Consider the following 15,335-nt stretch of genomic DNA (forward strand, 5'->3'; position numbering starts at 1 on the left):
GCTTAGTGGTCAGGTTGAGATAAGTGAGGAGGGTGAGGTAGGGATCTGCCACTTTTTCAGGGAGCCTAGAGATGGCCTGATAGGTGGCATTTGAGTCATGCCGTGAAGGGCAGCAAGTACAAAGGCCCTGAGGTAGAGGTATGGATACATTGTAAGAGCCTAAAATGTGGAGGCTAGGAGGTCTTGGAACAGCTGGTGAGAGCTGCAGGAGACAGAAAGCTGCTCTTGCCCCTGCTTCCCTTGTGCTGGATAATGCTGGGTGATACAGATAAGCAGCTGTCTGCGTTGTGTGTGTGTGTGGGTGTGTGTGTGGGGGGGCAGTACCTCCTGGTTTCTGCTCTAGATAAAATGCTTACTGAGAAGTTCAAAGCAGGCCTGTTGAACCCACAGAGTGGGATTTGAGTAACTTTTCCTTTCCTGATGGCAAACAGTGCTAAAATTAAGCACATTCTAGAATACAGATTTTCTAGTAAAGGTAAGGATTGTGGCTTTTTTTTTTTTTTTTTTTTTTTTTTCCGTTTTTCGAGACAGGGTTTCTCTGTGTAGCTTTGCGCCTTTCCTGGGACTCACTTGGTAGTCCAGGCTGGCCTCGAACTCACAGAGATCCGCCTGGCTCTGCCTCCCGAGTGCTGGGATTAAAGGCGTGCGCCACCACCGCCCGGCCGGATTGTGGCTTTAAGACTGAGAAAGTTAAGAACTCTAAACCATAGTGCTGCTGATCTTACAAACCTGTTTGTTTCCCAACAGAAGCCCAAAAAAGAGGGCATCTTTTCAAGAGCACATACATGTACTCACAAAGCTAAAATAGTTCTTTTTTTGAAAGTTTAGCAGGAAAGGCGCAAAGCTACATAGAGAAACCCTGTCTTAAAAAACCAAAAAAAAAAAAAAAAAAAAAAGAAAAAAGAAAGTTTAGCAGAAACATGATAGGCTGAACAGGAATGGGTAGTGGAAGTAAAATAGCCTTTTTGGGCCCATAGGATCTTGCAAACAGGAAGCAGGTTCAAGAATCCAGTGGCATGCTGGGCAAAGTGGTGCACACACTTTTAATCCCAGCACTCAGGAGGCAGAGGCAGGTGGATCTCTGAGTTTGAGGCCAGCCTGACCTACAGATCGAGTTCCAGGACAGCCAGGACTACACAGAGAAACCCTGTCTTGAAAAACAAAAACAAACAAACAAACAAAATCCAGAGGCACACAGGTTATTCTCCATGGACCAGAAGGATAATTTTGAGGGTGAACCCAACAACCTAGAAGGCAAAGCCAGGAGCCTAGAATCTGGCCCTTGGGGAAGAGATGAGACCTACTTGGGACTGCTTACATGGCATGTGCTGATGGGATTTCAAGCATTGCTGTGGACTGACCACCAGACAGCATGTCGTCTTCTAGTATGCAAGCTGCAGATGGTGGAGGCAGGTAGGCTTTGATCGGGTTTCCACCTGGCAGAGGGTCACAGCAGTTCATACCCATGACTTGCTGCATTCCCACCTGGTGACTAGCAAGCCTCAGCAGTGTGATACCTGATTTGCTCTGAGTAGGATGAGAAACCAGGGAAGCCTGGATCCAGGGCAGGATTCAGACTCAGGTTTAGCAGTAGCTGAAGCTACTAGACTTTGCCATAAATTCTAAAAATGCTTTTTTTTGTGGGGGAAGGCAGGATCTCCCTAGATAGCTCTGGCTGGTCTGGGATCTTACTCCATAGACCAGGTTGACCTCAAACTTGCAGCCATCTGCCTCCATAAAGGGCACGGCTCTACGTCTGACTCTAAATTTTTCAAATGCTCTTCCTAGCAAGAAAACCAATCTTCAGACTTCAGGTCTTGCCTCTCAATGCTGGTAATATAGTCAGTCTAGTATTTTTCTATATGAACTGCTATTTGAGTAACCAGTAAGCTAGGGACTGAATTACGTTTTTAATTTATTTGTGTATGTGTATACTGAAAATATGTGCCATTGTGTGCTTGTGGAGGTCAGGAAAAACCTTTCAGGAGTTGGTTCTCTCCATCCACTCTGGAGTCTGGGGATAGAATGGACTGAGGTCATCAGGCCTGAGCAGCAAGTGCTGTTACCGGCTGAGCCATCTCCCTGGCCCTAGTTGTCTTGACTCTTCAACATAGAGCCAAGAAATGTCAGAACTAAATTAAGTTGGTCCCAGCATGATTAATTCTTCACAATCCCAGGCTGATTGCTATCTCGTCTCTCTCTGTGTCTCGGGGTAGATGGGTCAGCTTATCGGGGTTGTCATCCCACAGCCTCTGGCTGGCTTTCTTTGTTGTGAAGCTGTCCTTGTTTCTGGCTGCTGTCAGGATCCTGTCTTTTTAGCAGCTGCTGAATTGCTAACTTCTTTGTCTCTTTGGTGGGAAGCTGTCAGTCGAGACTTCTAGGTGAGTTGTTAACTCTGCTGGATCCTAAGGAGTTTCTGAGCTCTGGGCAGCTCTTCTGATGAGCTCATGGGGCCCAGGGCCAGTCCCCCCTCCATCCATCATGGGCAGCTCTAACCGGTCTATGGGACAGTCATATTATAACTGGGCAAATGACATCCCTTGTAAATTGGCATGTGGGCTTGTCTACTTTGAATCTGCACTGGTGCAATCTGCATAACTCAATATATTTAAGAATGTTGAGGTTTTTTTTCTTTGCTATTGTTTTAAACTTTTGTTACTTCAGGTGTATGGGTGTTTTGCCTGCATGCATGTGTACCATATGGAGGTCAGAAGAGGGCATCAGATCCCCTGAAATTGGAGTTAGAGATGGTTGTGAGCTGCCAAGTGGGTACTAGGAACTAACTTGGATCCTCTGCAAGAGCAGCCACTGCTCTTAACTGTTAAGAGCTATCTTTCCAGCTCCCACTGTTTGATTTTTAATATGTAGACTTTAGACATAAGCCACTTTATAAAAGTCATACTTCAAAGATGCATAAGAGAGCTGGCCATAGCCGTATATGTCTGTAATCCCAGTACTTGGGAGGTGGAGGCAGGAGAACCCAGAGATCAGGAGGTCTAGGTCAGTTTCAGATACACGAGACCCTATCTCAATAAAACACAACAACAAAGATGCCTTGACATTTTCTGGGAAAACAACAACAACAAACTTTGTCTAGGTAGGAGTGAGTGCAGGAAGCAAAGCTTCAAATATGGATCTCTGAGGATCTGATGGCTGAGGGTCCTACACTGGCTGACTGTGCTCTGTAGTGGCTGCCCTGAGTCTGTCATACAGGGAGCGTTCAATGTGATGAGACCTGTGTCCTTGTGGCTGCATGGCTTGCCTTCAGGTCTACGTTTATAAAGTCATCATAATAGCCATAGGGCAGTGTGGTGCACGCTTTTGATCCCAGCACTCGGGAGGCAGAGCCACACTCTGCAAGTGTGAGGCCAGCCTGGTCTACAGAGAGAGAGAGATCTAGGACAGGCACCAAAACTACACAGAGAAACCCTGTCTTGAAAAACAAAACAAAAAAAAATCAACATAATAATATAACATCCCTGTGGTGATATTTTGTTTGTGCTCTAACAAATAAAGCTTGTCTGAAGATCAGAGGGTGGAGCGAGCCATTAGTCAGCCATAGAGGTCTGGAGGTCTGTATAGACAGGAAGTGATATGGCTTGGCAGAGAGAGGAATATAAGGTGGTCAGAGACAGGAGCTTGGCCCCTTTTCATTCTGAGGAGTCCTGGAGGTAAGAGGTGATGGTGGCTGCTCCTTTACTTCTCTGGTCTTTCAGCATTTACCCTGATATCTGACTCTGGGTTTTTAGTATTAAGACTAATTAGAATTCGTGCTGCACATCCTCCTCTCCTGGGAGGCTCCAGGGGTGATAATACTCAGAAGGGCACATTGGTACCTCTGAACCCCTGTGTGTAGCCTGATTCCTCAGCTCTAGGAGAAAATGCAGACATGACCTGGCGGTCGGCCTGCTTAGCACACTGCACTTCTAAATAAGAAGCATGGCACACCATGCCCCTGCAGTCAGAACACTGAATTCTGAGGTAGCATGCTGGTAGCTGGCCCACAGAGGAGTCTGCACCCTCTACGTCTCCTCTAATGTTCTCCTTCCTCATGGAGACCCTGGTGCTATGAGCACTCACTGTCCAATCTGAGGTAATGTGCTCACCAATCCCAGTGATAGGCTTCCACTGTGTGTGGTTGCTCATGTTGCAATAAGGCAGACACCTGTTCCCTGAAACCATCCCTGGAGTGGTTTTTCTCTGCGCCCTTTCCGAATCCATGGCATTGCTGTCTTGTCGAAGGACACCCCAGTAATCAGCACCCCACCCCATACAGAGCTGGGTAGGGTGGTCCCCAGGGGTGACAGCAGCAAAGAGTAAGAGCAAATTGATTGCAGGGCCGTCTCAGTTGCTTTGTGGAGTCTGGGGAGTGACTAGGTCTGCACAAAGAGAACCTGGTCACCCAGACGGGGACTGCCAGCTTTCTCACACGAGCTCCCACCCACATGGGGCACACACATGTCCTCCGGTGCGTGAAAATCTGCATGAAATCTAGAGTAGAAATTACCTATCTGGTGTGTGAGACTATTGACCTTTGGGTGGCAAATTATAATATGTATGACCTGCAGGAATATTGGTCCTCTCAGCATCTGTGTCAGGAGTCTCGGGTAGCTTCTTGGGTTGTGTGCAGGATGTTGGCTGAGGCTATACTCTTGTCTGAAGGGAGGACCCACTTTAACTTCACTGTTACAGATTTGAGCCTGAGGTCCCCTCCAATCCTCACATAGGCAGGGGAGAGAATGTGCCCAAAAGATGGTCAGTGCCGTGGTCCTCTGTAGTTAGAAGCAAACCATTTCCAGTCCTCCTTGGGCTGGTTGTCAGGTGCCTTGGCTTCTGGAAATCTCCCTGCTTTTCTGATCACACCTAGAGGGCAGCTGACTTTCCTGCCACTGAAGACGGCATAGAGAAGGGACTAGCATCTCCAGTACTCCCTGGGACAGGTTGACTTCTCACCAGTCTGGAGACAAGGAGGGCAGTCAACCTCCTGCCAGGATGTTGCCCCAGAATGCCACATAGCCACTATGCGGGCTTTTCCTGGGTCTGTTGCCAGCGGATAGCACCTTGTTGGGGTAAATAGGCTAGATGGCTTTTGCAATCTCCTGTTCCCACTACCTCCCCACTCACCCCCACAATCCATTCTCATCCAAACCAGGGATCTGGACCATATGGCCATTTCTCAATCACCAGGTTATTTTTTAATTACTTAATTACTTAATAATGTATTTGTTTAGACTTTCTGTACATTGGTGTTTTGCCTGCATGTATGTCTATGAAAGAGTGTCAGAAGCCCTGGAACTAGAGTTACAATCCTGAGTTGTCATGGCCACAGGAATTGAACCTGGGTCCTCTGAAAGAGCATCCAGTGCTCTTAATCACTGAGCCATCTCTTCAGCCCTCCAGGTTCTTGAAGAAAACTAGTATCTACATGAGGGCTCACAAACATCTTAACTCTAGTTCCAGGGGATCTGTTGCCCTCTACTAACCACTGTGAGCACCAGGCATGCATGCCTGAAGACAAAAATTCATAGATAGCCGGGCAGTGGTGGTGGCGCACGCCTTTAATCCCAGCACTCGGGAGGCAGAGGCGGGCAGATCTCTGTGAGTTCGAGGCCAGCCTGGGCTACCAAGTGAGTTCCAAGAAAGGTGTAAAGCTACACAGAGAAACCCTGTCTTGAAACCCCCCCCAAAATCATAGATAATAAAATAAAGCAGAAAGAAAGAAGAGAGAGAGAGAGAGAGAGAGAGAGAGAGAGAGAGAGAGAGAGAAAGAGAAAGAAAGAAAGAAAGAAAGAAAGAAAGAAAGAAAGAAAGAAAGAAAGAAAGAAAGAAAGAAAGAAAGAAAGAAAGAAAGAAAGAAAGAAAAAGAAATGACTGAGTGAGATTGGGAAGCAAAGGCAGCTAGATCTCTTGAGTTTGAAGCCAGCCTGGTCTACATAGTAAGTTCTAGGCCAGCCGGAGCTACATAATGAGACTCTGTTTCAAAACAAAACATTTCAGTGATCATAACTCCAGCTTCTTCATCTATTCATGTTAAGAAGCAGATATATCTGTGATGTCTGTCCTGGGTGGTCGTCCTTCATATATTACTCTCGGTCTGTAGTACACCCTTATCTATCCTCTACTGAACCTGGGACTGCATTGGGGGCCTCTTTTGGACAGACACCTGGGATAAATACCACAGGAGGGAGGAGAGGAAGGCCAGGCAGGCCCTCCTGTGGAGGTGGTGTCTCTCACCATGGCCTGGTAGCTGTTTTGCCTCCAGTCCCTTTGGAGCTGGTAATAATGGGGAGCTCTCTCCTGTGCCTTCTCCTGCAGCTGAAAATGTTGTGTGACAAATGGACAGTAAGGACATAATATCATGAATGTAATAACTCAATACAATTAATGTAATTAATGAATATCATAAATATAGTTATTGAATGAATACTGTGAATGTAATCAATGAATACAACAAATGTAATTAATATCATGAGTGTAATTAATGAATATCTTGAATGTAATTAATATCTGTTTTTTTCCCCCAAGACAGGGTTTCTCTGTAGCTTTGGAGCCTGTCCTGGACTAGCTCTGTAGACCAGGCTGGCCTCCAACTCAGAGAGATTCGCCTGGCTCTGCCTCCCGAGTGCTGTGATTAAAGGTATGCACCACCATCACCCTGCAAGTGTAATTAATATCTTGAATGTAATTCATGCCACTGAATTGTGAACTTAAAAATGGTTACAATTGCAAATACTATGTTCATTTAAAAAAATAAGATGGAGTGTAACCACCATACATTATATGTGTGTATGAAATTGAAGACAGCGATGATCTAAATGGAAGTGGTGATAGTGTCATAGGCCTATGAGGATGCTGGACTAATGTCTATCAAATTGTGCAAACAGGCAAATTGTATACGATATGAATTATTTGTCAATAAAGGTTTTATAAAACGTAAAAAAAAAAAAAAAAAGAAAATGTGTGAACTGTCCTGACTTGAAGGCTCTGTGTATCCCTTGAATCTGTCTTTATAATCCCCGACTGACTCTCCTGGATTTTCTTGATATCCAGAATTTTAGTTAAATGCTAAAAGATATTCAAAAGTCTCTGAATCTTGTGACTGAGTCCTTATTTGGTGTGTTACTTCTCTGGTCATTGTGACAAAATAACCTGACAGAACCAATTTAAAAGAGGAGAGATGGGGGTTGGGGTGGAGCGCTTGCCTAGCAAGTGCATGGCCCTGGGTTCGGTCCTCAGCTCCAGAAAAAATGGAAAAATAAAAACAAAGAAGAGAGATGGCCTCAACGGTTAAGAACACTGGCTGCTCCACCAGAGAACTGGAGTTCAATTCTCAGCACCCACATGGTGGCTCATAACTGTTTATAATTGTTGTATTAGTCAGGGTTCTCTAGAGGAACAGAACTGATAGAATGAATCTCTGTCTGTCTGTCTGTCTGTCTATTTATCTATCTATCTATCCATCCATCCATTCATTCATCTACCTATCTGGGTATTTATTAGAATGGCTTACAGGCTGTGGTCTAGCTAGTCCAAAAATGGCTGTTTATCAGTGAAAGGTCCAAGAATCCAGTAGTTGTTCAGTCCACAAGGCTGGATGTCTCAGCTGGTCTTCAGTATACACCAGAATCCCAGTGAAGGAATGGACTTGCCATTGAGAACAAGTAGGCAAAAGAGCAAGCTTCCTTCTTCCATGTTCTTTATGTAGGCTACCAGCAGAAGTTGTGGCCCAGATTAATGGTAGCTCTTCCCATCTCCAAAGATCTTAATTAAAAGTGGGTCTTTCCGCTGGGCAGTGGTGGAGCACGCCTTTAATCCCAGCACTTGGGAGGCTGAGGCAGGTGGATGGATCTCTCTGTGAGTTTGAGGCCAGCCTGGTCTAGAGGACAGGCACTAAAACTACAGAGAATACTGTCTTGAAAAACAAAACAAACAAAAATTTTAAATACCCAAAAAATAAAAAATCAATACCAAGGAGAAGGAACAGAGTCACAGAGGAGAGGAGCCAGAGATTGGAGTGTGACATGGACACAAGACTCTGGAAGAGGCAGAAGGACCCTCCCCAGGACCTTTGGAGGGAATGAAGCCCTGTGGCACCTGCATCTCACAATTCTGGCCTCACAATTTCAGGAGAATAGGTTTCTGGAAGCTTTGTAGTTTTTAATTTTTTTGAGATTGGGTCTTATTCCATCGCTAAGGCTGGCCTTGAACTTACAGCTTTCCTCAGCCTCCAGAATGCGGGAGTCCAAGCACCATCACATTTGGTGATTGTTTCTGTTGTTGAGAGATGTCTTTTTGTGGCAAACACAGAAAAATAATAAAAGTTATTGTCGTGTATATGAATATTTAGCATCTTTGGACAGGAGTGCATGGGGTCTCTGTATATTAGCCCAGACATGTCTGTGACTGGAGCTGGTTTGGCTCATGCATTTGGGGCCATGCATTTGGAGATGTCATGCATTTTGGGTACCTCTCAGCTCACTAACACCCCCTCTGGTCTGACCAGCGTTGGATAGGATAGGAGGCAATGAGAGCAATGTCCAGCAGCCTGAGGCCTTTCTTCCAACTAACCTCCTTATCCTAAGCGCTGTGGCATCTAGACCCTGTGCTGTGCTTAAGTGTGGTAGGGGTGATTTGAGATGTCCTGGCAGATGTCAGGGTGTGTGTGATATGCTTGGACACGTTAAGGTGTCTAATGTTTTGGGAATGCTGAGGTGTCCTGGGGTGAGCTAAGGTAGACCAAGGTGAGCTAGGGTATTTTGTGGTGAGCTAAGATGGGCTATAATCCAGGTATCTTCCTCTGGCATCCATCTTTCCTTGAAGCTGTGCCAGCGAACCTATGTACTGGAATGGTCTGGTAGTCCATTGGTCTTGTCCCAGTGCTCTAGTAGTATACCCCTGTGAGTGGAAGTATGAGGTTAGGCCAGCTCTTTCCTTCCCCTCAGCAGGGCTTCAACCTAGGTAGCATGGCCCAGAGAGGACTCGGCTTCTTCCAGATTGCTGCGTGTAACATTCTCAGAGGGAGCTGGAGGCAGGCACTGAGGAGACAGGCTGGTGACATTGCTACTTGATGTCACGGGAGGGGACAAAGCCCCTTGGTGGAGCAGCAGCCTCCTTACCTGTGAACCAAGGATGATTTTAGTACCTTCCTTTGGCTGGTCACCTTTGGGACTTGACAAACACCGTCCTGCTGGCACCTGTCTTCAGCATCACCAGTGTGGCCCAAGTGGGACCATCACACATTGGGTGAGACCCCACTGCTGGCCTGCAAGCCATTCCCCTCAATCTGACCTGTAGGTTTGAAATACTTTTTGGTTTATGTGAATTCACCAACTCAATGAATATTACCCTAAAAGGGCACAGACTTTCAATCCCTGAAAGCCTTTAGTAATTATTCAAATACAGCTGAGCTGTGTGGTGTATGTAATTTAATCAGCCACAGGGCTTGGGAAACACAAGGTGACCATGGTGATTTGAGAAGGCCACCATGGGTCCAGATCTGCCCAGAGAGGGATGAGGACTGTTCTGGGCAGAGTTCCTCTCAGGCACAGGTGCCTGCCAGATGTCTGTGTGTGTGTGCCAGCTGCCTGCCTGCTGTGATCCAGGTCACAAGCCCCCTGTCCTCAAGAAACCTGGAGGAAGGCATTAAAGGCCTGTAGCTAGTTATGTGGCAGGTGAGGACATTCTAGTTGATCCTGGCCCCAGTTGGCTGGGCCTCTGAACCTGTACAGGACTGGACTTACTGGGTCCACCTGTGGAGGCCTGGCCTGACATCTGCTGTTCCTAGTACTCAGCCCCAGGAATACCCAGTGGCTCTCTAATGTATTTATTTTTAGGTCTTATTTCAAATACTTTTATAACTACTCCATTTTCTATCTCAAGTAGCAACCTTTTTGACTTTTTGTTGTTTGGGGACAAGGGTGTCTATGGAATACAGGCATCTGCCATTACAGATGGGAGTCGTCAAGTCCTAGCCAAGTAAACATGTATTTTCTTTTTGCTGTGCCTGGCCTCCAGCACTCTGGGAAGTGTTCCTCAATCACACTCACCAGTAGAACAGCCTTCTCTGTTTGCACCAATGTGGATGTAGCACCAATGTGCACCTGCTTCCCAGTCACACACTATAATAGGTCCAGAAGTGAGACCCAGAGGGAATGGACTTCCCCAAAGACACATTAACAACCAGAAAAAGGCAGGGAGAGTTGGGTGGTGGCGGCGCACGCCTTTAATTCCAGCATTCGGAAGGCAGAGGCAGAGGGATCTCTGTGAGTTCGAGGCCAGCTTGGTGGTGAGACTTCATTTCAAAAAAGAAAAGTAGCCGGGCGGTGGTGGCGCACGCCTTTAATCCCAGCACTCGGGAGGCAGAGCCAGACGGATCTCTGTGAGTTCGAGGCCAGCCTGGGCTACCAAGTGAGTTCCAGGAAAGGCGCAAAGCTACACAGAGAAACCCTGTCTCGAAAAACCAAAAAAAAAAAAAAAAAGTAAAAAAAGAAAAGCAGAGAGAGGAAGAAAGGCAGCTACGGCAAGCTTTGGAATCCGGAGCCATTCAGGTCGCTGCTGCCCGCTTTTGCCACCCCGCCAAGATCTGGAGGTCAATGTCATACCCTGTGCGCGCCGGCGCACACAAGGGGGCGGAGCTCCTGCCGGGGGCGGGGTCAGCGGCGGCGCACACTGCTCGCGGGAGGAAAGGGAGAGAAACGGAGGGCGGGAAGTCAGGAGGCCACGCCCACAACAAGGCAGGCTGAGAATCCACGGCTTGCGGCGGCTTCCTCGCGCTTCTGCGCGAGCGGGCCGCTGACGGCTCGCGGCGGCGGTAGCGGCGCGGCGGCCAATGAGGGCGGCCGGAGGGGGCGGGGCGTCGGCTGCGGTTTTGTTCCGCGGTGGCTGAGGCGCGTCGTCCCCATGCGCGGAGCGCAGCCTGCGCGGCTGGCGCCCCGCCCCATTTACGGAGCCCGGCGCTCGCCGGCCTCGCGGAGAGTGCTCCGGGCCGTCGTTCGCCCGAGCACCGCCACGATCTCTGGCCGCCGGAACGCCGTGTCCTTGTGCTGTCAGTCCGGAGTCTCCGCACGTCGGCCGGCGCCGCGCAGCCGCACGTCGAGAGCCCGGTGCATCGCCGCAGCGCGCGGAACACCAGCCCCTCGGGCCGGCAGGCGTCTCGGCACCTTAAGGTCCCCGCGCGCCCCGGGCCCGGCTCGGTCCTCGTGTCCCGCGGCCCCGACACCCCAAGGTCCCCGGGGACCCAGCACCTCAAAGACCCCTGGGCCTCAGCTCCCCCAGAGTCCCCTGGGCCCCAGCTCTCCAAAGTCGTCGCGCGTCCCGGGACCCCTCCAAGCAGGCCAGGCCCCAAGCACTCCTGTTGTGCGCGCTCCTGCACGCCGGGCGGTAAGGCCTGCCCGCTGCGCCTGGGGCGCGCTGCCACTTGTTGAATCACTTCTCGGGTCGACTTTGAGACCTCTTGTCGCCATGCTGAGCCTGTGGGCCCCTGAGCCCACTGTTGCTGAGACTCAGTGATTGTTATTCTGTACTCAGGAAGCAGGAAGTTTGACGAGATACGATGGCCCCGTAAGGGAATCCCAAGAGCAGAGACTCCCCAAGGACCTGTGGAAGGTGACTTGGAAGTGTATTCCGAAGCCAGTTTTCTGCGTAGACTGAAGGGTGTGTAAGTCCCTTTAAGACTTCCTGTGAGTGGAGGATGGAATGTGAGATGTATACAGTGTATTTTGCTGCTCCTGATTGGCTATTGCCTTACTTTGTAGGTTGGATTTTATTTTCCATTAGTCTTAAGTACGGATATGAAATATATCACGACAATTTAAATTGCACCTCAGAGTATTTCATTATTGGATATATCTTTTAAGTATGAATCTAAGCTTCTATATTCTTTCTGGCGTTGGGACCTTATCCCTGAGCCTGGCATACCTACATCTCCAGGCCATTACTTAGTTTATAATGTCTCAATTCTGAGAATTTTAAAGATGAATTAGTTTGACTTTAAGAATGTACTTTAGTTTTATTCATTTTGAGACAGGTTTTCTCTGTGTAGCCTGGCTGTCCTGGATCTCACTCTGTTGACCAGGCTGGCCTTGCTCACAGAGATTCACCTGCTTCTACCTCCCGAGTGCATGGCATGCACCACCACCCCGGCTTAGTTTTTTTTTTTTTTTTTTTTTGGTTTTTCGAGACAGGGTTTCTCTGTGTAGTTTTGCGCCTTTCCTGCAGCTCACTTGGTAGCCCAGGCTGGCCTCGAACTCACAGAGATCCGCCTGGCTCTGCCTCCCGAGTGCTGGGATTAAAGGTGTGCGCCACGAACGCCCGGCCCGGCTTAGTTTTTACATTAAGAAATTTGACTGGTGCTTACTGACGTTGCTTCTTTAAATATGTATTTGGTAACCTTGTGTTTCTGATGAAAGTGGGTCTTTGAAAGGTAGGACTGAGGATGGTTTTCTTTTGAAATTCTGAATATTACTCCAAACTGGAAATTGAAATTGTTTAGTAACTGGGTTTTCTTTACACGGATTTGGTCAGTGCAGGCTTGGATGTGGAAGTTCTTTCAGGCTTTCCTGGATCTGGCACCTAGTTTCCTCCTTGCCTCTGTGTGTATGGGGTAGAGAAGGCCTGGTCTCTTCCTATTGTTTGATAAATGATTCTTCTAGCTGTCCCTGGAACTTAGATGTTGGTTCTGGAACTTTTCTTTCTGGTGTAGGAGCCTGTGGCTTGGACTGGAGCCATACTAATTAATTTACATGGCCTTTTAGTTTTTCTTCATTTAGGTTGAATTTGACAACCATTGAAGAGACAGTTGTAGTTGCTACTCTGAGACAGAGAAAATGCCAAACAATGTTTTGTTTTGTTATTTTTAATTAAAACATTTATTTTCTGTGTATGGGTGAGTGTTTTGCCTGATTGTGTGATTGTGTGTCTGCACCACATGCATGCTTGGTGCCCCTGGAGGCAAGAAGAGGGTGTTGGTCCCAAGAAACTGGAGTTACAGGTTGTTGTGGGGACACCATGTTGTTGCTGGGGATCCAACACAGGTCCTCTGCAAGAACAGCCAATGCTCTTAACCACTGAATTATCTATTCCTCAAGCCCAAGCAATCTACCCCCACCCCAAGACAGGTTTTTTTTTTTTGAGCTGAGGACTGAACCCAGGGCTTTGCACATGCTAGGCAAGTGCTCTACCCTGATTTAAATCCCTAACCCCATACAGGGTTTCTTTATGTAGCCCTGGCTGTATTGAACTCAGAGATCCACCTGCCTCTGCCTTCCCCAGAGTGCTGGGATTAAAGGTGTGCACCACCACTTCCCAGCATCTTTTTTTTACTTTTTTTTTTTAAACTTGCAGAACAGAGATTTTGTGAACACGCACACACACACACACACACACACACACCCTCAGGGACCAGGAATATCAAGGAGCTCCAGCCAGAGAGAGAACATGATTTTACTGGTAGAGACAAGAATCAAGAAAATCCTTAGTTATTTTACATTGGTGCTTTGGAAACACTGAAAAAATTTTTTAATTAAAGGAACACTTTATTTTAACTTTTGAGACAAGCTCTCATTATGTGACTCAGGCTAGCTTCCAACTTGTGATCCTGCAGCCTCCATGTCCTGTATGCTAGAATTGCAGGCATTATCAGTATATTCAGCTCAAAAACAATTTTATGGCTTAATAAAAGCCATTATTTTGTATACTTACTTGAAAAATTAGTATGAGCTGGGAGGTAGTGGCGCACGCCTCTAGGAGGCAGAGACAGTCAAATTTCTGAGTTTGGTCTACAAAGTGAGTTCCAGGACAAGCTTCAAAGCTACAGAGAAACCCTGTCTTGAAAAACAAAAAACAAAAACAACAAAAAAAGAAAAATAATCAAGTTCAGTGTGGTGGCTTACACCTTTAAAAATTAGTAATAATGAAAAAAAATAACAAACTCCTTCTATATATTATACAATGATGTTTCTCAAAGGAAAATTAATTTCCATGAGCGACTGTAATTTAAACATGTAATAGAGTTTCGGATACTTTCACATGTGTTATTTAACTCCTTGAGGTCTTGCTAATGGGTAGTTATTCCCCCCCCCCCAAGTATTTCTCTATATAGACTGTCTTTCTACATACCAGGACAGTCCCTGGCTGTCCTGGAACTCGCTCTGTAGATGAAGCTGGTCTCAAACTCACAGAGATCCGCCTGACTCTGCCTCCCCAGTGCTGGGATTAAAGGCGTGCGCCGCCGCCACTGCCCAGCAGCAGCAACAAATACTCTTAAGTTCTGAGTCATATGTATAGCCCAGATGCTGAGCTTTTTGAGTTTTGACTAATGTATATGTAGTGATACCAATTTTCCATTGTAATGCTAAGAAGGATATTTTCAATGCCCTAATAATGGCTCTTGGCTCCACATGTTCATCCCTGCCTCTCTCAGCCACTGATCACCACTTATCCTTTTTACTGTCTCTATAGTTTTGCCTTTTCTAGAATGTTATACATTGGGCATTCTTTTCATATTGACTTCTTTCATTTAGTAATATGAGGTCTAAGTTTCTTCCATGTATTTACTGACCTGATACCTCACTTTTTTTTTTTTTTTTTTTTTTTTTTTTTTTTTTTTGGTTTTTCGAGACAGGGTTTCTCTGTGTAGCTTTGCGCCTTTCCTGGAACTCACTTGGTAGCCCAGGCTGGCCTCGAACTCACAGAGATCCGCCTGGCTCTGCCTCCCAAGTGCTGGGATTAAAGGCGTGAGCCACCACCGCCCGGCGATACCTCACTTTTTAAAGGTTTATTTTTAATTATGTGTATTGCATGTGTGATTATGTACAAGTGTTGTAAGTACAGGTGCCGGAGGAGTCCAGAAGAGGGTGTTGGATCACCTGGAGCTGGAATGAGAGGTAGTTGTGAACCACCCAATGTGGGTACTAGGAACTGAGCTTAGGGTCTCTGCAAGAAGGTATACACACTGCATGCTGGCTAGGACACGTGGAAAGAGAGAACCTCACTTGAGAAAATGCCCCCACTAGATTGGCCTATGGACAGTCCTGTTGGGCATTTTCTTGGTTGATGATTAACGTGAGCAGTGCCACCCCTGGGCTGGTGGTCCTGGGTGCTATAAGAAATCGGACTTAGCAAGCCATGAAGAGCAAGTCAGTAAGCCTCATTCTTCCATGGCTTCTGTTACAGTTCTAACCCTAACTTCCTTTGTTGATAGACTGTGATGTAGAACTGTAAGCTGAAATAAACCCTTTCTTCTCCAAGTTGCTTTTTTAAAAAAAAGATTTATTTATCTTGTATACAGTGTTCTGCCTGCACGCCAGTTCTCATTACAGATGGTTAGGAGCCACCAT

At 46.9% G+C, this 15,335-nt stretch overlaps 1 protein-coding gene across 6 annotated transcripts in view; it reads left to right on the plus strand.

Annotated features, from left to right (window-relative positions):
- Nucleotides 1-11,027: 11,027 nt before the first annotated feature.
- Fam53a (family with sequence similarity 53 member A) overlaps nucleotides 11,028-15,335 on the plus strand; it is a 34,209-nt gene continuing 29,901 nt past the window's right edge. For 3 of the 6 annotated variants that reach the window (XM_042285773.2, XM_076545738.1, XM_006972891.4), the window contains exons 1-2: nucleotides 11,028-11,165; nucleotides 11,527-11,652. The gene's annotated coding sequence lies outside the window, so the exon portion shown is untranslated. Of the gene's footprint in view, nucleotides 11,166-11,245; nucleotides 11,380-11,526; nucleotides 11,657-15,335 lie in introns of those variants that run through there. The other 3 variants (XM_042285772.2, XM_076545736.1, XM_015991476.3) reach the window with 2 other exon arrangements.

Source organism: Peromyscus maniculatus, chromosome 10 (genome assembly GCF_049852395.1).
Source record: "Peromyscus maniculatus bairdii isolate BWxNUB_F1_BW_parent chromosome 10, HU_Pman_BW_mat_3.1, whole genome shotgun sequence".
Lineage (NCBI taxonomy): Eukaryota > Metazoa > Chordata > Mammalia > Rodentia > Cricetidae > Peromyscus > Peromyscus maniculatus.